General features: G+C 43.4%; 1 protein-coding gene, 1 long non-coding RNA gene and 1 pseudogene across 2 annotated transcripts in view; 1 reads left to right on the forward strand and 2 right to left on the reverse strand.

The window, feature by feature from the left end:
- Positions 1-290: 290 nt before the first annotated feature.
- LOC125390108 (uncharacterized) lies at positions 291-8,779 on the reverse strand. Its single transcript, XR_014999810.2, has 3 exons — positions 8,440-8,779; positions 7,284-7,535; positions 291-4,610 (listed from the first exon to the last, which is right to left on the reverse strand). It is a non-coding gene; the product is annotated as an uncharacterized LOC125390108 (long non-coding RNA).
- Positions 8,780-8,889: 110 nt separating this feature from the next.
- Frs2 (fibroblast growth factor receptor substrate 2) overlaps positions 8,890-22,784 on the forward strand; it is an 82,625-nt gene continuing 68,730 nt past the window's right edge. Inside the window, exon 1 of the mRNA XM_048418932.3 lies at positions 8,890-9,038. The gene's annotated coding sequence lies outside the window, so the exon portion shown is untranslated. The remainder of the gene's footprint in view (positions 9,039-22,784) is intronic.
- Positions 14,829-15,418, reverse strand: LOC125390107 (large ribosomal subunit protein eL18 pseudogene; annotated as a pseudogene).

Here is a 22,784-nt window from a genome sequence, read left to right on the forward strand (position 1 = left end):
GCCGGGCGGTGGTGGTACACACCTTTAATCCTAGCACTCGGGAGGCAGAGGCAGGTGGATCTCTGTCAGTTCAGTTTGAGGACAGCCTGGTCTACAAGAGCTAGTTCCAGGACAGGCTCCAAAGCTACAGAGAAACTCTGTCTCAAAAAAAAAAATTTACACTGTTATGAAATTCAATACAAAGTTCAAATACAAATTCAAAATACAAATGCAAAATTTACAGAATTATAAAATTTTTAATACAAAGAAGCGATAAGTGTTTAAAATAAGGAATAGATCAATTACCTCAATCCTATTGTTAGATATTGTATACATGCATTGTAATATCACACTATATTCCATAAAGATATATAAATAAGTCAATGAAAACTTTAATATATTAGATAGACATTATATTATTTATATTATATTAAATTACAATATATATGTATACTATATATTTATATACTACATATATCTATATATTACATGATAGGCTTGGTGGTACATGTTTGTAATCCCAGCATGCTGGAAGTTGAGGCAGGTGGATCACAAGTTTGAGGTCAGGTTGGGCTTAAAACAAAGCACTAACCCATAAAAATGTTAAATTCTTAAAATAATCTTTGGAAGATTCTGTTCTTCTAGAGTTTTAAGCACGAATGTTGTAAGTACACACATTGCCTGAATGTTGGATTTTGTTTGTAGGAACGTAAGAGATCAGGTAAGGGCCCGGAAAACAGTATAATGATCCATTGGCTTTGGTCACATCTGTGGAGAGAAGGGAGCCAGGGGTTGGGGTCACTAGTGGGAAAGAGGCACTTTCACATTTTAACCCACCCCTATCATATACAACCAAAACATAGTCATTTATTACAAAAACAGCCGTTATAAATGGAAATAAAGTGGCCCACCGTTCCCTGTGCAATCTGAATTTAACACTCAAGTACTTGGACTATAACTGGTAAATGCTTCAATCATTCTTCAAGTTGCGTGGATTGACTTTACTTTCTCTTCTATTCAAAAGCATGGGCTAGATTACTGTCCATTTTAAGCTTTGTCACACATCGGGCCTGGTTGCCGTCCTTACTGACATTCATTAAGCTCTTCTAGTATACTTCTGGATGGATTCTCTCCGTGTTATTTTGTTGCTCTCTCACAGAAACACAGTTGGGCACCATCAGTCAACATTTCGTAGGTGAAGAAACAGACCACGGGCTAGTGAGCCGGCTCAGCGGTGAAGGTGCTTGCGGCCAAGGCTGAGGAAGCTGAGTTCTGTCTCTGAGGTCCCCGTGGTGTATGGAGGAGCACTTACTCTTTCAAGTTGCCCTTTGACCTCCCACGTGCACCGTGGCACGAATGCATATCTCCAGCAAACCAATAAATAACCGTGGTTTAAAAAATAAAAGGATCAGGCCAGAGAAGTTTGTTTTGCACAAGCTGGTCTGAGGCACTGAGGCTAAGCTCTCTCTCTCTGGCATGCAACCTTCATATTCTGCAGGGGAAGAAGGAGGGAATGGAACTGGTCTGTGGTTTAAGATTTTGATTGTATTTCATAGTTGGCATATACACTTTTGTCTAATTGGGAGGTGACTAAAGGCATCTGGGGCTGGCTGATGTGTTGACTGAAAATTACTATTATTATAAGGATGATTATTATAGCATTTAGTAATTATGCAGTGCTTTATACTTCAAAGACCTGGGCTTTATAATCCTTTATTAGCTATGTCTCAAAACATCTCCATGACAGAAAGATGCGTTTATCATGTGCATTTTTCAGGAGGAAAATCTGAGGCCAAGTCAGATGGGCAACAATTTTTAAAATGAAATGAAAAATATTTATAGTGTGTGTGTTTTGTGTGTGTGTGTTTGGCAGGAGGGAGGTTGGCAGAGGACAATCACATGCCATGTGCGTTCCAGTTATCAACCACAGGTTTTCGGGCAAACACCCTTTCCCACTGAGCCATCTTGCTGGCTCCTGGGCCACCACTTTGGTTTAAAAAAAAAACACAATAATAATAATAAAAAAAAAGAGAGTAGAGGTGGAAATGTAACCCTTCATTCTTTATACTCATTTAAATAACTTAGTCCTGGGGACAAGACGCCAATTAATTTAACCCTTTTATAGGCCAGTGTAAGTTCTAATACTTTTTCTTAATAGCTAATTGAAAATAAAATGCAAAATATAATAAAAAAAAAATTGGTGCCTATTCCCTTGAGGTTATTTTTGAGGCTTTGCTACATTTGTGTCAAGGTGACATTTTTGCTCAAATCCACTCTTACTAGCTCCCATCTTTCTACCCCAGCACAATGTGACTACAGATACTGGTTTCCAGTGCTGACCTTGTTAGCTTGCATCCATCGTCCGCGAGAAAAAAACCAAAACAAAATCTTTCACTATGGGCAGAAGACTCGGCAGTAACTTTCGGGAAAAACCAACTTCACACAAGTATCATATGAGACTTCAGAAAACTTCAGATGTCTGGCAGTTTGTACACTTCAGAAGGAAGATGATCACCACGTCAGTACATCGTGGGAAGCTGAGGGAGGGAGATGAGAAGGTTCTTGTGGCTTTGTTACAGATTCCTCTAAAAGGCCTGGAGGAGATAGGCACATTCTTCCATAAATCAGGTCTTCCAGGTGGGAGGCGGGCATGGCTCTGTCACATGGGAAAGGCTCCATAAATACTAGTTTAGTGGTTAGGACCGTGTCTCAGGAGACAGACTGTCTGTTTCTAAGCCCAGCTCTGTCCCTTGCTGTCTACCTTAAACAGCTGCTTCTGGGCTCTTTCTCCATTCAGAACAAAGGGGACAGAAAGATCCGATCTCAATCTCAGAGTTGCTTCTAAGTATCTGATATTGTCTTTTCTCTTTCCAAACAGTTGACAGCTAGTACCTACAACACCTTTAAGCTGGTGGTGGTAGGTGATCTGGTCATGTAACTCAGTTGTTCCGGTATTTAACATGCGTAAAGCCCCGGCTTCCATCCTTCCATCCCCAGCACCTCATAAGCTCACGTCATCCTTGGCTACCTAGTGAGTTCAAGGCCAGCCTGGGCTGCTCACTTTGTTAAAAACAACAAAACAAAACCCATTAGTGTAGACTATATAATTTGTTGTCTACACTTGCCATTTGGGGAACCGCTCTCCAAGAAAATACCTTTAAACTCTTTCAAAATACATTCAAATAAATAGTTACAATAAGATTCTACATTGTTTCTTTAAAATGTCCATGTTCTCTTCTACCCTAGTGGCCCAGACTTAATGTCTAGAGCAGAGATTTTACTTGTGAGGGAGAACAATTCACTAACCTTGATGAAGAAGGCAGGAGGCATCTGAACCAAAGACAATGGTGCCTTGTCCCAGATGCTTTCCTGAGTATGTTAAGCTTCAAGAGTTGCCAGGAAAAAAGAAATTGGGGACAGGGTCTTGAACCCTTGACCTTTCTGTCTCTCCTTCCCAAATTCTGGGATTATAGGCATGCATCAGCACTCCTATGCTCTTTAAGAAACTTCAGTGTGGTTCTGAAGAGTCAAGCCCAGGGATTTTTCTCTAATAATAATTTCTTTAAATTTATTTTATGTACATTGGGGTGAAGGTGTCAGATCTCCCTGAACTGGATGGAGTTACAGACAAATGTGAGCTGCTATGTGGGTGCTGGGAATTGAACCCAGCTCCTCTGGAAGAACAGGCAGTGCTCCTAAGCCCTGAGCCATCTCTCTACACCCACAGGTAAGGAATTGTATAGGCAAGCACTCTACAAACTGAGCTACATCCCTGGCCTCAATTTTAAAGCTTTGAGTTGATAAGTTGGAGAGACGGTTCAGCGGCTAAGAGCCTGTATGGTTCTTTGCTGAGCATCGTGGTGGATGTCTGTAATTCCAGCACTTGAGAGGCAGAGATAGCAAAGCTTTGTGAGTTTGGGACTAGCCTGGTCTACACAGTTACAGTCCACCCAGGCCAGCTGGGAAGACACACTGAGATGCTGTCTCAAAAACCAAACAAAAGGCAGGAGAGAGCCCTGTGATTAAGGGCACTGGTTGCTCTTCCAGAGGACTGGGTTTGATTCCCAGCACTCACAGGCCAGCTCCCAATCATCTGTGACTTCTTCTGGTTTCTGTATGCCTGCACATGGTGCACGGACATACATGGAGGCAAAACACTCATACACAGGAAAACAAACAAAACAAACAAACTCACAAATAATAAAACCCACTACTACTCCCACCAGTTACTGACAACAAACAAGACCATGCACTGCACTGCTTTCCCAGGGCCCCCAAGGGGTCCTAGTGCCAGCGGTGGGTGGCTTACAATTTAAAAAAAAAAAAAAAAAACAAAACCACTTTCCAGGGCATCTAAAGTCTCTGACCTCCACGGGAAGTTGCTCTCACAAGTATATATATACTCACATGCAGACACACGCCTACACACATAATTAAAAATAAAATAAATCTTGGGGCTGGAGAAACGGCTCAATGGATAGGAGCAAAGGATGCTCTTAGAGGGTTTAGGTTTCATTCCCTTTACATACATGGAGGCTCACACACATTTATAAATCCAGTTTCAGGAGATCCAGTTGGCCTCTTCTGACGTCTCTGGGCACAGGCAAGTCATTCATACACATAAAGTAAGTCTGAAAACAAATTAAAAAAGAAAAAGAAAATCTTAAAAAAAAAGAGCAAACTTTGAGGTTATTTATTTGTTTTCGGTACAAAATTCGGTACAATTCGGTACACAAATTTGGGACAAACGCATTCTAGAGCGGATTTTCAAACCCTTCTACGTACACTTCAACACGCACAGTGTCCATAGTGCCCCCACCCAAAGCAGTGTTTTTTCAAGCACTGTGCCAGAGACGGCAGAAAAGTTGAGGTAGACAAAGTGTGATCATCTTCACCTTTAAAAGACTCCACTCAGGCAGAGTGACACTCGTCTGTAACCCCAACACTTGGAAGGTGGAGGCAAGAGGAACGAGAACTAGAAGTGAGCCCAAACTGCTTCATAAACGCCTATCGAAAAATAAAACCAAAACGTTTAAAACGCCCCTAGGTTTGGGAAGATTTGACGGACGGTATCGGGAAGGCAGTGAAAAATGCCACAGAGAAGTGTGGAGCCTTCGACTGAGGCTGGGTGGTAAGGGATCAGGCCTATGTTAAAACAAACAAAGCATAAACAAAGAACCCCATTATCTCCAGGCCTGGCAAAGGGTGACCGCTGAAGTGCAGCTCTTTTGTTTAACAAACTGCCTTAATGGATCTGGGGATAGCTGCTCAGCAGCGCCGGGCCCTCGCCTTGCGCAGCTCCACGAGGCATGGGGTCGGTGTGACTGGCACCCCCTTGAGCAACATTCAGGCTGTATTCTCTGTGAACAGCATCCCCTGCGGTTGTGCAACCTGGCTATTAAGTCAGTAAAGATGGCCTGGAGTCTGGTCTGAGATAAAGATTAAGAACTAAATCCTTCTACATAATAAAATAACAGGAATTTTAAGTCTTCCTTCGCGGGGGTGGGGGGGAGGTGGGTGGGGGAAGCAGGAGGGTGGAGGGGTGCTTGGAATGGAAAGAAAAAAAATAGTTTGGATTAAAAGTGCTTTTAGGGTGAGGGGTGGGCTAGCATTTGGTAACAAAGCGGGATCTGTGAACCTTGTAAGAAATTCCTGTCCCTTAAATTACGCATTTGGCAGGGTGGCAGGGGATAAAACCCAGGGCCTTGGGCGTGTTAAGCGTTCTATCATTGAGCTAAACCCCAGCACCTTGAGTTTTAGTCAGGGGCTCAATGTATATTTCAGACTGTCTTCCAGCTTGTAACTGCCTCCACGTGCTAAACACTGGGATTACAAGCACTCATGTGAACTTCTGGGCCCTGCTCTCTGTAAAGTTTTAAAATCACACAGAGAAGATCCTCTGTCCCTGGGTTGTGGTGGTGCATTTAATCCCAGCACGGGGGGGGGTGGGGTGGGAGGGGGGAGACAGAGGCAGGAGGATCTCTGTGAGTTCGAGGCCAGCCTGCTCTATAGAGCATTCCAGGACAGCCAGGGCTACAGAGAGAAACCCTGTCTAGAAAAGCCAAACCAAACCACTCCCCCACCCTGCAAAGAAAAAAGATCTTCTGTCATCTTCTTTAGGGAAGGAGACCCTGGCAAATGAATTTAAACAACTTTTGGGGGTGGGGCACTCTTCTGTGTGAATCAAGGGGAGAACCAGCAAAAAGTTCCCAAACGGGATGCCGTGTCTAAACGCACAAGACCGTAACTTGTTACAACCCTTTTACTGTTTTCCTTCAAAGAACTGAGAGCACTTTTATTTCCTCATTTATTTTGACATTCTCGTGTGGGAAGGGCAGATTTACGATAACATTATTTATAGACGGAGAAATTGAAAATAGAGATGAAATCGCTTACTCAATGCCGCATAGCTGGGGTGGTGGAGCCACTGGAATTCGGCTCGCCAGCCTCCAGCCACAAAATGGAAAGCGCATGAGCTTTGGAATTAGAGGGAACTTTGAGTAATCCCGTTTCGACCCCAGAACAAGAATGTGGCCTTAAGTCAATTACTTCACCTCTGTCTCAGCTATTCTCATTTGTGAAAGTAAGGCCATAAAACCTCACAGCACAGTGAAGATTAATTTAGAAAATGCAGGTAAAAGCCTCAACACCGAACAGTCCTCAAGTAAGATTTGTTCCAACGCCCTCCCCCCCACCCCAACCCAGAATTATCTGGTTCAATTTAAGTACAAATCAAAAAGAACTCCCATTAAAACTCATTAAAATGTTCCAAAATGTCATTTAATTAACAGGCAGACTTTTTTTTTTTCTTATTGAGAATGTGGCTCAGTGGCGTTTGCTTCCAATGGCCTGAGAGACAGACTTCAGCCCTCAGCCCTCCAAAACAAAAACAATCCCACGCTGTAGATTGACTAGAATTAGGAAAGAATATATGTGAACACTAGGCTTCTAGAACACTGTAGTTCTTTAACTCAAGAGTTTATCGGAAGGCCCTGGCTGGGGAGGACTCTAAACAAGGATTGTCAGGGCTTAACCTAGAGTTACAGCTTTACAAGGTCTGGGGCGGGGCCTGGTTATTTGCATCTTTAACAAGTTCTCAGGTGAGGCTGAGCTGCTAGACCGTGGACACACCTTGAGAAGCACTATCCCGGGTGAGTGAAAGGTTGGGGATGGGGACCAGCAAGTGGCTCGACAAGCCCTCCGGGTGATTGCGCTGCACTTCCAAGCTTAAGAACTGCTTGGCAAGGTGGTGAGAAGCTCGTAAGAATACAAATTCACTTTTAAATCCAGGCTACATCTCTTACCAGTTAGATGAGAGTCTGTGATTGAGTATTCCTTTCATTAGGTCTCCAGGCCTCGGCGTGTGTGTGTGGTGTGTGTGTGTGTGTGTGTGTGTGTGTGTGTGTGTGTGTGTGCACGCGCACGTGTGCGCATGTTGGTATGGCTGGAGACAACCGAAGTTTTGACTGTGCGGAGTCTGGTATTTGCTTCACTCTACTAGGAGGCATGGAAGGGCGTCTTGAACTTGGGAATTATGGAAGTGTTTACAAACGGTTCTGCAATTACATAAAACACAAGGCGGTACTTTAAATACAGCACTAGTGATGGGATTGTTTGCATCTTAAATTTGTAATAAGGAGTTTTCTTTTACTCTGTCTTTCTGTTTCAAGACTCTTCCCAGAAGTATTTGTTTGACACTATAAATTCTAAGAGGCCTTTTCTTTTTTTCTCTTTCTCTCTGAATTCTAAGAGGCTTTTTCTTTTCTCTATCTGTCTCTGTCTCTCTCTCCAAAGGTCTTGCTACACAGTCCTTGCTGGCTTTGGAACTCACTGTAAAATGCCCAGGCTGGCCGGAACTCTCAGGAGTCTCCCTGCCTCAGTCTTTAAACTGCTGGGAGTACAGACACAAGGTATCTTGCCAGGCTGGAGCCCTTTTGCTGTTTCTCCTTCCGTGGGATCTAGCTCCAGAGAGAAAACCTGCCTCCAAAACCTGACGTTTTACTGATTTTGTGGCAGAGGAAGTTTTTAAAGACCTCCCCCCCCTTTTTTTTTTCTTGCCTGGCTTCTGATTCTGTGGGTTCTCCTCCTGCCTTTGGTCAGAGCTTCAAAATTCCAGGTCTTCTCTAGTGCCTGTTACTGGTCAGTTCGTGAAAGGGTTACCTTGCATTAAAGTATTGTTAACTTTTACAATACAGAGATGAACACACGCACACAAATTAAAAAGGTTAACTAAATCGTCAAGATGAAAAGTAAAATAACAGCAGGCTCCAGACACTGAGGTTCCAGAGCCTCTCATCCCGGCTTTTATTGAATGTGAAAAGGATGAACGATATAGGGGAATAGGGTTTGGCTCCTCTCTTTGAATAGTTTGAAAAGTCTTGTATGGAGCAGACGAGATTTCTACACATACCACAAATTAAAATAAAACCAAGAGCCAGCATTTGCAGTAAAGTTTGGTACCTGGCCGGTTTCCTTGTCTGTAAGACGTAGAGAATAGCACCGATTTCCAGGAGTTTGAAGGTGATTAAAATAGTTAACGCAGCCGAAGCGCGTAATGCACTATCTACCACTCAGTAAGCCTTCGATTAATGTCAACTGCGTTTTTAAGCGAGACAGAAGCAAGTGGGGAAAACACTACGGGACAGTCGGCCAGCCGGGTGAACGCACTGGGCTCGGCTGGATTCTCCGAGCCTCCATAGAATTAGGTGGCTAGAGGGGAACAATCCTAATATCAGTTAAAATAAGGGGTACCAGCCGTCGCCCAGGGGCCGCGGGGCCACAAGGGTTAGCAAGGAGTCCGGGGGCGGGCGCCGGGTTCAGAGGCTCCGCCCCTCCCGGGAGGCCTGGCAACTCCAGCCCGGGAGCAGTTCCGGTGCCAAAACCCTGCCCTCCCCCGTTCCCCCGGAAGTGCTTGTCTAGGCTTCGGGCAGGAGAGAGGCCTGGTAGACACAGGCGCCGAGGCTCCGTCGGCTCTGAGTCGGGGGATCGGGTCGCGGAGAGAGTTGCGGAGCTCCGCGGCCGCCGCCGACCCGCGCCCTCGCAGCGCCCTCGCTCCGTCGGTGAGTAGCCGGGGAAGCTGAGCGGGCCTGCGCGGGGCGGGCGGGCGCCGTCGGACCCGGCTGTCCGCTGCAGGTTCAGCTGTCGGGGTCCGGGAAGGGGGTCGTCGAGCGCCGGGGAGCGCGCGCGGCCCGCAGGGCCCGGGGAGAGGCGCGCTACGGGGCCGCGGAGTGGGCGGGGCGCGGCAGGAGCGGGTTCCCGGAGCTGGGGACGCGGAGGGGACTCGGGAGCGGGGCCGGGCCGCCCGCGCTGCGACCCCCCCTCATCTCTCTCTGCCCCCCCCCCTCCGGCTATAGTGGGCTCGGCGCCTCCGCAGTGGGGGTCTGTGCACCCGGGCGCCGGGAACCTGCACAGCCGTACCGCCACTGGACAGCGGTACCCTACTTTCGTCGCCTATTGGGTCTGTCCCCCCCTTCCCGGCTCAGCAATTATCCTGTGTCCCAGGGGTGTAGTCTCGGTCCCAGGGTGGGGCGCTCCCTGTGTGGATGCTGAAGATCTTGTGCGGGGCTTTTCATCCAGTTCTGCGTCGGGGTCGTCTGGGTTCGTTTGGACTCGGCTTGAAACTAACTGGGTCTGGATGCCTGCGGAGGGTCACTGAGGCAGTAGCTTTACTCGAAGGGTCTTGACTCTGCTTGAAAGCTGAAACTGTTAAAGTCAATTCTTAAAAAACAAAACGAAGATTGGAGGAGAATCGTAGTTTCAGATGAGTTTTCCCGTGTTCTTGCTGACGTTAAAAAAAAAATGATGCTAATTCCCGAATCAACCTTTCGAATTTCTGTGCTCAACCGAAGTCACAGTTGTAAGAGTTCAGTCGGGACGTTGCTCGAGTTGACTGCAAAGGGCTGGAGAATGGTATTCTTTTCTACCCCAAATTTGTTTACTTTCATACTTGGAACTGTCATTTCTTGAGCTTAGAAAAATATTCCTCAGTTTCTCATCAGAGGTTCTTTGTGTAGTCCAGCTGTTGTTGCAACGCGTCGGAGGTTCCTACAGCTGGGCAGAGGTGTGTTTGTTGATTTAAATGTATGAAGTGTTTAGCTCGAATAAACTTAGAATTTCCTAGAGAAGAAAATCTTGTAACTACTGTTAGTAAACGGAGTTAGGGTATAAACTACCGGTGAAAGGTTTGTAGCAAATAATGGGTATATTTTCCACTTTCATTGAGTTTTAAATTATAACCAGAAAGTTCATTTGTTACAAACGACCTGTGTTGTCACAGTGTCAAGTATACGTAAGTCATTTTCATCAAACCAGTGATGTTCTCTTCTCATATTATGCTTATGTTAGGATCTATACTTTTTTTTGTCTTGTCTGTCTGTCTGTCTTTCTTTTTTGTCATTCTCTCTTCCACCGGAAAGGAAGGTGATATCATGAATAAGGGGGATAGTTTGAAGTGACAAATTCCATGAACTGACTTATGCAAAGGAAGAATTATTTCATTTAAAAATTTTCTCACCAGGCGGTGGTGGTGTACACCTTTAATTCCAGCACTTGGGAGGCAGAAGCAGGTGAATCTCAGTGAGTTTGAGGCCAGCCTGGTCTACAGATTGAATTCCAGGACAACCAGGACTGTTATATACAGAGAAACCCTGTCTTGAAAAAACAAAATAAAAAAATGTCTCTGTGTAATGCCAGAGGTTCACATTGGGTGTCTTCTTCCTTTTCTTCCTCTTCCTCCTCTTCTTCCTCCTCCTCCTCCTTCTCCTTTTCTTCCGTCTCCTACTCCTTCTCCTTTTTTTCCTTCTCTTCCTCCTCTTCCTCATTATTATTATTATTAATTATTTGAGACAGGGTGTCTCTGAGCCTGGAGCTTGGAGTTTTGGGCTGGGCTGTGTGGCTAGCAAGTCCCAGGGATCCTCCTGTGTTTGCTCATGTCCCCCAGTCTTCTTCCAAGGGCTACAGACATGCTATATAGGACCTGCTTTTATGTGGGTGCTGTGAATTCCAATTCAGCTTTCATGCTTGCTCAGCAAGCACTTTACCTGTGAGCCATCTCCCCAGCCACCCAAATCTATGTTACTGATATTTAGCACTAAAGGGGTGTGTGTGTGTTTTAAGTTTGTGGGAAAAATGTGAGTACAACGTTTAGATTTGGATGGAAAATGTGGCCTCTTATATACCTACCTTGAAATACTCAATTGTTCAGAGCCTAAGATTGGGATGTTGAAATTAGAGTCTGAAAAATGAGTCAAGTTAGATTTGGTTATGGATTTGTACTCTGGATATAATTATTTTGAAGGGAAAAATTATGGGAGTTATAAAAGTAAAAAAGAAATTGGTAAAAATCATATACTTTCAGGCATTGTAAATTTTATTGCTCAAGTCAAGTCAAATGATATTGAGCATTTTCTCTGTGTCAGTTTCTTTTAGGGAACCATGTAGGGACAAATAAAGGCGAAGCCATTATAACTTAAGATTCATGTTTTGATAGTTTTCCAAGGTGTGTTGAAATCATGAAGAATTGAATTGCACTGTCTAGGAATACTAAACCTCTTTTGAATTGGGACTTAATTTGGAGGGAGGTGTTGAGTGCTTCATGAAAAATGCTGTGTCAGGCCCTCTAAGTCACAGAGATTGAGGCTAGTCTTTAGACATTGGAGTCTGGTAGGGATGGACGATATTTATTGTACAAGGTTCATAGTATAAATACATAATTGGCTGGATGTGATGACGTGCATGCAGAGGCAAAGGAAGCAGGGGCAAGAGGATGGTGAACTGCTAGCAAGAGGACCCTGTTCACAGCAAAGGAAGAGCCTCTGAAAACAAAGAAATGTATGTAAATACTTAACCACATGAGTGGGTTTATCTAAAGTTTGGGGTTGCACAAAAGGAAAATGTTTTAGCTTAAGTCGTCATGAAAAACTAGAGACGTGGTAACACTCAAGGGTGGGTCAGTGCTATTATTTATTGGGCATTAAATTTTATTATTATTGTCACAACAACATAGAAGCTTCTTTCTGTTGAGACAGGGACTTACTGTGTAGGCATCTCTTGGAATAGTCTGGATACTGAGTCTCAAATGTTCAGTAACCTCCCCTGGAGTTATGTGGCTAGTGTATCAGTCCCTCTTTGAAGCCAGATTGACCTTGTGGGGAAGTTGGTAATTCCAATAAACTTGTATTCTTTTTATTTATTTCATGTAATTTTTGAGACAGGGTCTCCTGCGTCTTAAGTAGGCCTAAGGTTCCTTTGCAGTTAAGTATGACCTTGATCTTCTGATCTGTAGTCTCCACTTCTGTGCTTGGGATTATAGGCATGTTCCATTGTACCCTGCTCTTAAACTAACTATTTTAAATTAGTTGGTGACTGATAAAGAGAATGACAGTTTTGGAGATGAGAAGGCTCATGATGTAGGGAAAAGTTAGTGTACCAGATGACCTGGATGATTTATTTTGGAATTAGAAGTGAAGTTTGGATTTAAGTTGAGGCGCATGTTTAGATGCTGTATTGAGAAGTTCAGCATTTGGAAAAAAACAAGGAGTACTTGTGATAGTTTAGTGTGCAGATTGATTTATTATTGCAAACTATTAATGCAGTGCTGTGCATTCTGAGAGTGATGATAATAGGATAAAGACCAAGGACCAGCAGGGCCTAGCTAACACCCATCAGTAGGGAGGAGGGACCTGATGGAAAGGGTTTAGTGGAGGCAGAAATAGAAAGCTACACTTTCTAACTGGATCTTGTTGATGGTGGTTACTAGGGATGTGAGCAATGAGTTGCATCATTAGGTTCCATTGTTCTAAGATGGGGTAAAGACTCACATTCATACTCCTGCCTAGCTCTCCAGAGAAGCTGTGGTTGCCAGCGTGTGCTTCCAAGCCTGGCATGCCAGGTTTGAACATACTTACCTGCTAGAACTACATGAAGGCTTTTGGAAATGGAGGTTTATGTTACAAGAGAGAGGTCAGAGCTAGACATATATAAAACATAAATAGAGGGAAAACACAAGTAGATTATTCAGATGGATCTACTTGTTGAATCTGTACAAGGAGGTTAAAGTGCCAAGGGAGTGTGTAGAGAGAATAAAACCAGGGCAGCAGCAGCAAAACCAGCCCTGTATTTAAATGGCATCTGTTTAAAACAGAAAAACAGGGGGCTGGAGAGATGGCTCAGAGGTTAAGAGCATTGCCTGCTCTTCCAAAGGTCCTGAGTTCAATTCCCAGCAACCACATGGTGGCTCACAACCATCTGTAATGATGTCTGGTGCCCTCTTCTGGCCTGCAGAATACTGTGTACATAATGAATAAATTAAAAAAAAAACAGAAAAACACTGAGTATATTTTATGCAGTGGGTAACGAATTAGATAATCTGTGTAGTTTCCTTGAGCTATAAATTCAGATGGAGTAGGAAAAAAAATCTGTTCATTAAAATTCAGTTGAGGGGTGTCTAGATGATTCAGCAGGTAAAGGTGCTTGCTGACAAGTCTGATGCCCCGAGTTCTGTTCCTGGCACCTACATGGTAGAAGGAAAGAACAACTTTGAAGTTGTTCTTTGATTTCCACTTGCAGGCCATGGTACCCACATCACAGACCCCCCCCCCCCCCCACATACACACTAAATCTAATTTTAGAAAGTTCAAAAATCCTGTGACCTGTGGTGGTGCCCTTTAATCTCAGCACTCAAAAGGCAGAGGCAGGCAGATCTTTGTAAATTCCAGGGACTTTGTAAAGTCCTTGTCTCAAAAACAACAGTAACAGAAACCCAAAAAACAAAAATAAAAACATCCACTTGAGGCAGGCTGCGAGTATAGTTTAGCACTTGAGGCCCTAGACTGTGGGTTAGACTAGCGCTATGCCTGCCTCTAACTCTAGCACTTGAAGGAGTTGTGGGGCCAGAAGGTCAAGGTCATCTTCTACTACACCAGGAGTTGAAGTCAGCCCAGGCTACCTAAGACCTGGTCTCTGAAACAAATAACAACAAAATCAAGAAATAGAACTTTTCGTGACTTTGCTAGCAGAATATTGTGTTAGGATTGTTCTGTTTCCAGGAAGCTCAGGCTCTCAGACTCACTGGTCACCTTAGCGCCGGAGTGGCTCTTTGCTTTAGGCTTGTCTGCTAAGTAACTTGTGAAGATTTGGAGGCTATTGATGTATTCTTTCTCTCCCTCCCTTCTTCTTCTTCTTTTTTTTTAATGTGTATGACTTATTTTTAATTCGATATTAAGAGCCTCTGATATTCAGAGACATTACTTGGATTCTCATGACAGTGACTGTTAACATTACCTTTTGGAAAAATGGTATTAATATTTTTTTTCTCTCTGGCTCTTTTTTTTTTAAAAATATTTATTTATTTGTTATATATGCAGCATGTTTACCTGTACACCAGAAGAGGGCATCAGATCTCATTACAGATGGTTGTGACCCACCATGTGGTTGCTGGGATTTGAACTCAGGACCTCTGGAAAAGCAGTCAGTGCTCTTAACCTCTGAGCCATCTCTCCAGCCCCATCTCTCTGGCTCTTTTATAATACTTTTTTTTTTTGTGGTGTCCGATCAAACCTTCTATCACAGGCATTTATAACAAATAGGTGATGTACCACCAAACTCCATTCCCAGCCCAATAAAAGTACTCTTGATTAATATGAATAGTTTTATTCAAATGCTCTGATTTCCATAGAGGGATGAAAGAATAACATATATCTATCATATAATACATGTGAAGATTATGTTTTACTTTGAATTTTGTTTTGTTTTTTTCTTGTTTTGTTTGTTTTGTTTTCCGAGAAGGTTTTCTCAGTGTAGCTTTGGAGCCTATCCTGGAACTGGCTCTTTTTTTTATTTTTTTATTTTTTAATAACAGTAAGATCCAGGGTTAGTTTTTGTAGCCGCGGCTGGCCCTTCTGCCTCTGGCACGTTCAAACTTCCGGCCCTTGGAGCGGATATAGGGTTCCTGTGGGGTTCCTGGGGCCTTGCCAAAATGGCGGTACACCTCTCGGCTCTTGTGAGGACCAGACAGGAACACAGTGCCACGGCGCTTGGGAGACTCCAAGGCCAGCTGGTTGAAGGTGAGGATCTTACCCCCAGTCTTGAGGATGGGACCTTGGGCCCGGCTGCTCACCCACAGTGCACACGCCTTCAGTTTGGGCACGTCGAGAATCCTCACATCATCTGTGACCGTCCCCACAACCACAGCCGTCTTGTTTTCTCGGCCAGGAAGCTTCATCTTTTGGATCATCCGGGACAGGGACAGAGGTGGCCGGTTGGTGCGACTCATAAATAACCTTTTCAGCACGTCCTGATTGAAGGTGGAGTTGGTTCGCCTGGCCAGAAACCTGTACAGCTTGACCAGCAGCCGCAGGTGGATGTCCTGGCCCTTGGACTCCTTGCGCCTTTCGGTCCTTGTGGCGGATGTCAACACCCATGATGGCGCCTCCTGCTCGGCCAGGTCTGGAAAAGCAGCCCCCCTCCTCTTTAAATTTAGATTTATTTATTTTGTATACAACATTTTGCCTCCAGGTATGGCCGCATGCCAGAAGAGGGCAGCAGATCTCATTACAGATGGTTATGAGCCACCATGTGGTTGCTGGGAATTGAACTCAGGATCTCTGGAAGAGCTGTCAGTGCTCTTAACCCCTGAGCCATCTCTCCAGCCCTTGAAACTAGCTCTTGTAGACCAGGCTGGCCTCAAACTCACAGAGATCCACCTACCACTGCCTCCCAAGTGCTGGGATTGAAGGCATGCGCCACCACAACCCGGCACTTTGAAAACTTTTAAGAGCTCAAAATCTGTGGGGTTTCATGTCCTTTGCTTTTTAGATAGTTAAATAGGAAGAAATTGTATTTTAACCTGTAAAACACTGTAATAGTTTGTAGAATGAGGCTCAGGGCTGTAACATTTTAAAGGCAAGCTTGTTTTTAGTCAGAGTTGCTGTAGGAGTATTTCTTTTTTTCTTAAGAAAAAATACCTTCCTTTTGCTTTTCAAGAGTACTTTTCTCGCTGCATCCCAGGCAATAGGGGATGTCCATAGGGTCTGCAGTGGTGTGGTTGGAGGCAGGAGTCTTGTACGTGTGCTTTGTCTGGGCTGCTTGGCTTAGTTTCAGGGAGCTTGGTATTAATGGGGCAAAGGTCAGGAGTTCCATTTAGCTTTAGTCTGAGTAATGGCCAATGATGCGCCTTTCACTCCCACCAGCTGTCTAGGAAATGCTTTGGTTGTCTTTGGTCCCAAAAGTGGCTGGATAAAAGTGGGACTTTATGCCACTGGGAAAGTTTAGCTTGATGGTTGGGAATTGACTCTGAGATATACAAATCTGAGTTAAAATTCTTGACCTGTGACTTTGGGAGAGTCCCCAAACTTCCTCCAGGCTTCCATTTCTTGTTATTGGAGAGGTTAATACTTGTTTTCAACATGTACTACAGCTGCTTTCTTCTGGGGACCTTGCAGGTTAGACCTATGGTTCTCAAACGCTGCAGTGTGTTATAGTGTCATTCTCCTATGACACTGTTATCACTTTCTGTGTGGAATGAGAATGTGGTCTGCTTTTTATAAGACTAAATCTATTGAATTTAAAAGATAATCCTTTTTTTCCTAAAACTATTATTTACGAATTTTAAAGGGAACACAATTCTTTGATGAAATAGTAGTGATTATATAGTTTGTTTTCTCTTCAGGTAGCTTCACATGTATATAGTACAGGCTGGTCTTGAACCCTTTACTGCCAAGATTGCCCTGAAACATGTGACCCTTCTGCTTCATTTCTCAATTGCTTACATTACAGGAGTGTGCCACGCATCCTGGCAGGTGTTTGTGTGTGTGTGTGTGTGTGTGTGTGTGTGCGCGCGCGCGCTACACTGGTCTCTCTACCCCTCTTAGAAGATTGTGATTCTGTGAAATCTGGAAATCTTGGTAGTATTTGAGGTGTTGGAAAGGAGTGTTCATCTTATGTATTTATGCATGTTCCAGTTAGGTTCAGGGTTTATTCTGCCCTGACCTCTCCCTGTAGGAGCTCACGAGCTTCACTCTTCCCTCCAAATTGGTCCTTGCAGCACAGTTTGACATACGAAATGAAATAACAGAAACTGACTTTCCTTTCCCTGTACGCAGGAAAGTCAGAAACTAGAGCAAGGAAAGACTTATTTGCTATAGCAAGTAAACCTTGTACAAATAAGATACTAGTATTCAAAATGGCTTCTAGAGGAAGGGAAGAGTGAAGTGCTGTACGTAACGGGTGATGCAGGACGAGCCACAGAAGCCCTCCTGGGGTGCAGACCAGTTATTAGCAAGAGTGTTTATGGAAATGGCATCACTTGACTAGATGCTTACTGAGTCCTTGTTCACTTAGGGTGGGGGAGAGGAGCAGGACTTTTAAGGGACTATTCTAGGCTACTGAATCAAGGTGTAATATTAGAGCCAGCCAGTGGTGGCGCACCCCTTAATCCCAGCACTCCAGAGACAGGCAGGTGGATCTCTGTGAGTTTGAAGCCAGTCTGATCTACAGAGTGAGTTCCAGGCCAGCCAGTGCTACACAGAGAAACCATTTCTCAACTTTCCCCTGCAAAAAAAAAAAAAAAAAAAAAAAAAAAGAAAAAAAGAAAAGAAAAAGAAAAAAGAAAACAAGATATAACATTAGTTTTCTTTGAGCATTTTAGCTTGGGTAATCTTAAAAACTTGGGTGATTTGTAGAAATTGGATTTGTGTTGGGATACCTAAAACAAAATGTTGAGGTTAAGTTGGAGCAGTTCAAGTGCCTTGGAGGTTTACTGCCTTAGATATTAAAGATGGTGTTGGCGTAGAATTTTCCTTTATATAATTGTTTCTGGCAAACTAAAAAAAATCATATGTGATTCATTTATTTTAATAATGCTGAGGTTTTTTTTCTACCAAGCATTCCCAGTGGCAAATGAGTTGGATGAGTACCCTCAAAAAATCTAGGGAAACAACCCAAAATATCCCTTTTGTAAGTTGAAAAGTCTTTGATGTCTATGAAGCTTTATTTTTTAAATTTTCAGGGATTTTACATTTTGTGTCTTTTATATATGTAAACTGTTTAAAGTACTTTGAGCTAAAATTGATGTTCCTAGGAGTGACAGTTCATCTTGTAGATGACTTGCTTTACATTAGAGTTTAGTGAGAACTGCCTTTTTTCTTCTTTTACTCTGTGTCCCGTGTCCTCACCCCCTCCCCAGTCCCCCCTACTGTGTGTGTGTGTGTGTGTGTGTGTGTGTGTGTGTGTGTGTGTGTGTGTAGTACTGGGAATTGAACCTTGGGCCATGCGTATGTCTGGAAAGTGTTTTACTGCCTGACCTCTGTCCTTAGTAGCCATTTGCCTCAGCCTCCCATATGTTGGGTTATAGGTATCTTTCATTACTTAGCCTGGGATCAGTTTCTATTTCAGAAAAAGGTAGAGAACATGTTGGGCATGGTGGCCCACACCTTTAATCCTAGCACTCCAGATGCAGAGGCTGGCAGATCTCTGAATTTGAGGCCAGCCTGCTCTACAGAGTTCGTTCCAGCACAGCCAGGACTCTGTTACACAGAGAAATTCTGTCTCAAAAAACCAAGAGAGAGAGAGAGAGAGAACGAGAGAGCACGAGCTAGGGATTGAACCCAGGTTTTTGTACAGTGCAAGCAATGCAAGATCTCAATGATTTTTAAAAATTAAATAATTACTATTATTTGTGAATATGTAAGTAACACACACACACACCAGAGGACAGTTCCTTCCATAGTGGGTCACAGGGACTGAAAATACACACACATCAGAGGGCAGTTCCTTCCACAGTGAGTTCCAGGGACTAAACACACAAACACACCAGAGGAAGGCTCCTTCCACAGTGGGTCACAAGAACTGAACACACATACACACACCAGAGGACAGCTCCTTCCACAGTGGATCACAATGACTAAATACACACACACACACACACACACACACACCTCCTTCCACTGTGGGTCACAAGGACTAAATTGAGGTTTTCAGGTTTTACCTCTGAAGTGCTTTTACCCACTGTGCCTCAGAACATCCATCTTCCTTCCTTCCTTCCTTCCTTCCTTCCTTCCTTCCTTCCTTCCTTCCTTCCTTCCTTTCCCCCTTCCCCATCCATCCATCCATCCATCCATCCATCCATCCATCCATCCATCCATCCCAGACAGGGTTTCTTTGTGAAGCTTTGGAGCCTGTCCTGGAACTTGGTCTGTAGACCAGGCTGACCTCGAACTCACAGAGATCCACCTGCCTCTGCCTCCCGAGTGCTGAGGTTAAAGGTGTGTGCCACCACCACCCAACTTAAATACTTTTTAAAGATTTATTTGTCTGTTTATTTTATGAACATTGGTTTTGCCTGTATGTTTGTGTGTGTGAGAGCATCAGATTCTCTAACTGGAGTTATAGACAGTTGTGAGCCGCCATGAGATTGCCGGGAATTGAACTCGGGTCCCCTGGAAGAGCATCCAGTTTCCTTAACCACTGAGCCATCTCTCCAGCCCCTACTCAAAACATTTCCTAAGTTGAGGGTCTGTTGATATTTTTTTGTTTTTGTTTTTGCTTTCAAATTGATTCTTGCTAGGTAGTTCATACTTGCTTTGAATTCATGATCGCCTTGCTCTCCCTCTTGAGTTCTTACTCTGTGTGTGTGTGTGTGTGTGTGTGTGTGTGTGTGTGTTTAGGTTATAGAGTGGAAGTTGACTCTCTCCTACTACTCTGTATCCTAGCCCTGCTGGCCAGAAACTTACAGCAGTTCTGCCTCAGCCTCTCAGTGCTGTGATTATGGGCATGGGAGCCACCATGTCTGACTTTCATCATTTTATTTAATCTTGTGGCAGTTGTGCCTATTTTATAGTCTTGGAAATTAAGACTTAGAAAGAGAGGTAGCAGTAGAATTCAAACCCCAGTACATGTCAGACTTTTTATTGGCTACAGTTGCTTTTGAAATTGCTGTTAATGTTTATATTGTACTGTTAATGTACACATTACATATTCATGATTGCTGGCTGAAAATAGATTACTGAAAAGGTAGTAATTCCAGTGTAATTATATATTATAATATCTATTTATATGTGAATGTAGATATAATGCATATATCTTTAATAGACATAATTGTATATAATTGTTGAGAGCTTAAGGCTCATATGGAGGGAGTTTCTGCTATTTTGTGTAACTTCAACTCTTCGTAGAGATTTTATGTAGCAAAGAAAATCTAAAAGCATCAAGTGACGGAGGTCAGCAGGCAGATTTTCTGGTTATCTGTTCAGTTCTTTTTCTAGTTGTTCAACAAGCCCTTAGGATTTGGAGAGTTAGGAGTGGAGAGTTAGCTCGGCTATTAAGAGCACTTGTTGCTCTTGCAGAGGACCGAGTTTGATCCCTAGCACCTACATGGTGACTCAGAACTGTCTGTAATTTCAGTCCAGGGGACCCAGTGCCCTCTTCTGAATTCCATGGGTACTAGGTACTTTAGGCATGCAAGCAGACACTCATATACATAAAAAAAAAATAAAGATTCGGCTAATCAGAGGAGTTGACTGAATTACACTGATGTCATGTTACTGTTGGGTGTGATGCTGGTTAGTATTTTCCTTTGGGCCATGAACCAGTAGAAGCTGGCTGTTCTCCAGACTCATCCTTTTTCTATTTCAGGATTTCTCTCTCCCACCGCAGCCTTTTGGAGTCTAGGAGCATGGGCCTGTGCCACCTCTACCTCATATTCTGAGTCAGTTCTGGAAGGGCTTGGCAATGAGAAGTTAGACCATGAATCAATCTACTGACTGATGTAGTAAGTAGCTCTTGGGAGGATACTAGGTATCAAGAGTCATGCTAGTCATCAGATGTAAAATAACGAATAGAAATAGAATTTTTTCTTTGCTTTTTCCCTTTTTTCTTTTCCTTGTCCTCCCTCTTTTCACTCATCCCTCTCCCTCCCCATTACTTACCCATTCATTCATTTATTCATTCACTCACTCATTAATTTATTCATTCATTTATTTATTTATCTATCTATATTTATTTATCATTATTTATTTATTTATTTGAGGCAGGATTTCTTTTGTTCACCCTGGCTGACCTAGAATTCACCCTGTAGACCATGCTGGTTAAAACTCACAAAAATCCTCCTGCTTTTCCCAAATGCTAGATCAAATGTGTGTGCCGCCATGCCTGGCTTTTTAATTTTTAAGATAGGGTATAACTCGGTAAGACATGTTGGCCTGGAATTCACTATGTGGCCCAAGCTGGCCTCAAACCATGACAGTTCTTCTGTTGAGGTGTACATATATACCAAACTTGTTGACATGAAATCCTGAATGTTTTGTGGAGTGTGATGGTTGATCTCTATTGTCAGCTATCTAGAATTAGGTTTATCTATTGGGAATTGTTTTGATTAAGTCAATTAAATTTGGAAAACCTGCCCACGGTGTGTGACATGGTAACCCAACCTAGGATCCTGGACTGTGTGAGGAGAACGTGAGCTGAGAGCAATAGCCCTTGACAGTGGTTACCAGTTGTCTCAAGCTTGGCTGTCACTTCCCCACCTCCTGGGACCATAATCTTGAGCTCTGATACAAAGTCAACTCTTTCTCCTTTAAGTTATTTTGGCCAGAGTATTTTATCACTGCAACAGAAATAACTGAGAATGGAATATCCTGTAAAAACTAGAAAAAAAGCTAGGTAGTGGTAGCATATGCCTTTAATCCCAGCACTCAGAGGGCTGAGACAGAATCTGTGAGTTCAAGGCTAACCTGGTCTACAGAGCGAGGGCTGTTACACACAAAATCTCTGTCTCAAAAACAAAAACAAACAAAAAAACTAGAAAAAAACAAAAGAAGCCAAAAACCAAAACACAGCCATGCCTTCAGGAGTGTACTGTAGAACTCTGGAGGCAGAGAGAATGTTATTCCAGTTCAGGTAAAGTGAATGAGGATGTAGGGTAATAGATGAAAATAGATAAAGAAGATTCTGGAAGTTTAGACAATAGAGGAAATACCACTATTCTGAATAAAAGAATTAATTTGGAGGTTTTCTTCTTTGTTTCTGGGGGTTAAAGCCTCGGCCACCCCCACGGCAGGTGAAAGCTGTGCCGCTGAGCCAGACGTCCCAGGCTTGGAGATGGTTTGCTTTTTATCTTTTGAAACAATGATTTCATGTGATTTATAACTTTTTTTAAAAAAGATTGATTTATGTATGTGTTTGGGCATTTTTGTCTACGTACACATTTGCATACCAGAAGAGGCTACTGGGTCACAGGGGCTACAGTTGTAGACAGTTGTGAGCCAGCATGTGATTGCTGGGAATTGATCTCAGGAGTTCTGGAAGAACTCACAATGCTCTTCAACACTGAGACATCTCTCCAGCCCATAACTCCAATTTCATAAATTATCATTTTGAGCAAAACTTCGATCACATAGCTGTATGCAGATTTTGAAAAAAAGATTGGTAACTGTGAAGGGTTTCTGAATGTGCAGGACCTGAAATTAATTCAGAATCAATTATATAATGAATCTGAGGTGTTAGTGCTTGTCCACAGTGCAGCGCTCACTCTGCACACACAACACGCTCACTTTAAATTGTGTAGCCATTGTGCCCGGAAATGCCTGTGAATGGTCCCGAAACCACCTTGGCTCAGATTTCGGGACTTTACCACCTCTACAGAGTTTCTGCTTTTAGAGAAACACAGTGGGTTCATTACAGAAAACAGGGACGTTTAACATTTCCCTACCTCAGAAGACAGAGACTTTTAACTTTTCCCTACCTTCATTCCTCAGGATGTGTTAAATTAGAAAAGCTTTGGGTTGTATTGTGTTAGAATGCCTGTATTTAAA

Source organism: Myodes glareolus, chromosome 26 (genome assembly GCF_982192425.1).
Source record: "Myodes glareolus chromosome 26, mMyoGla1.1, whole genome shotgun sequence".
In the NCBI taxonomy this organism is placed as follows: Eukaryota; Metazoa; Chordata; class Mammalia; order Rodentia; family Cricetidae; genus Myodes; species Myodes glareolus.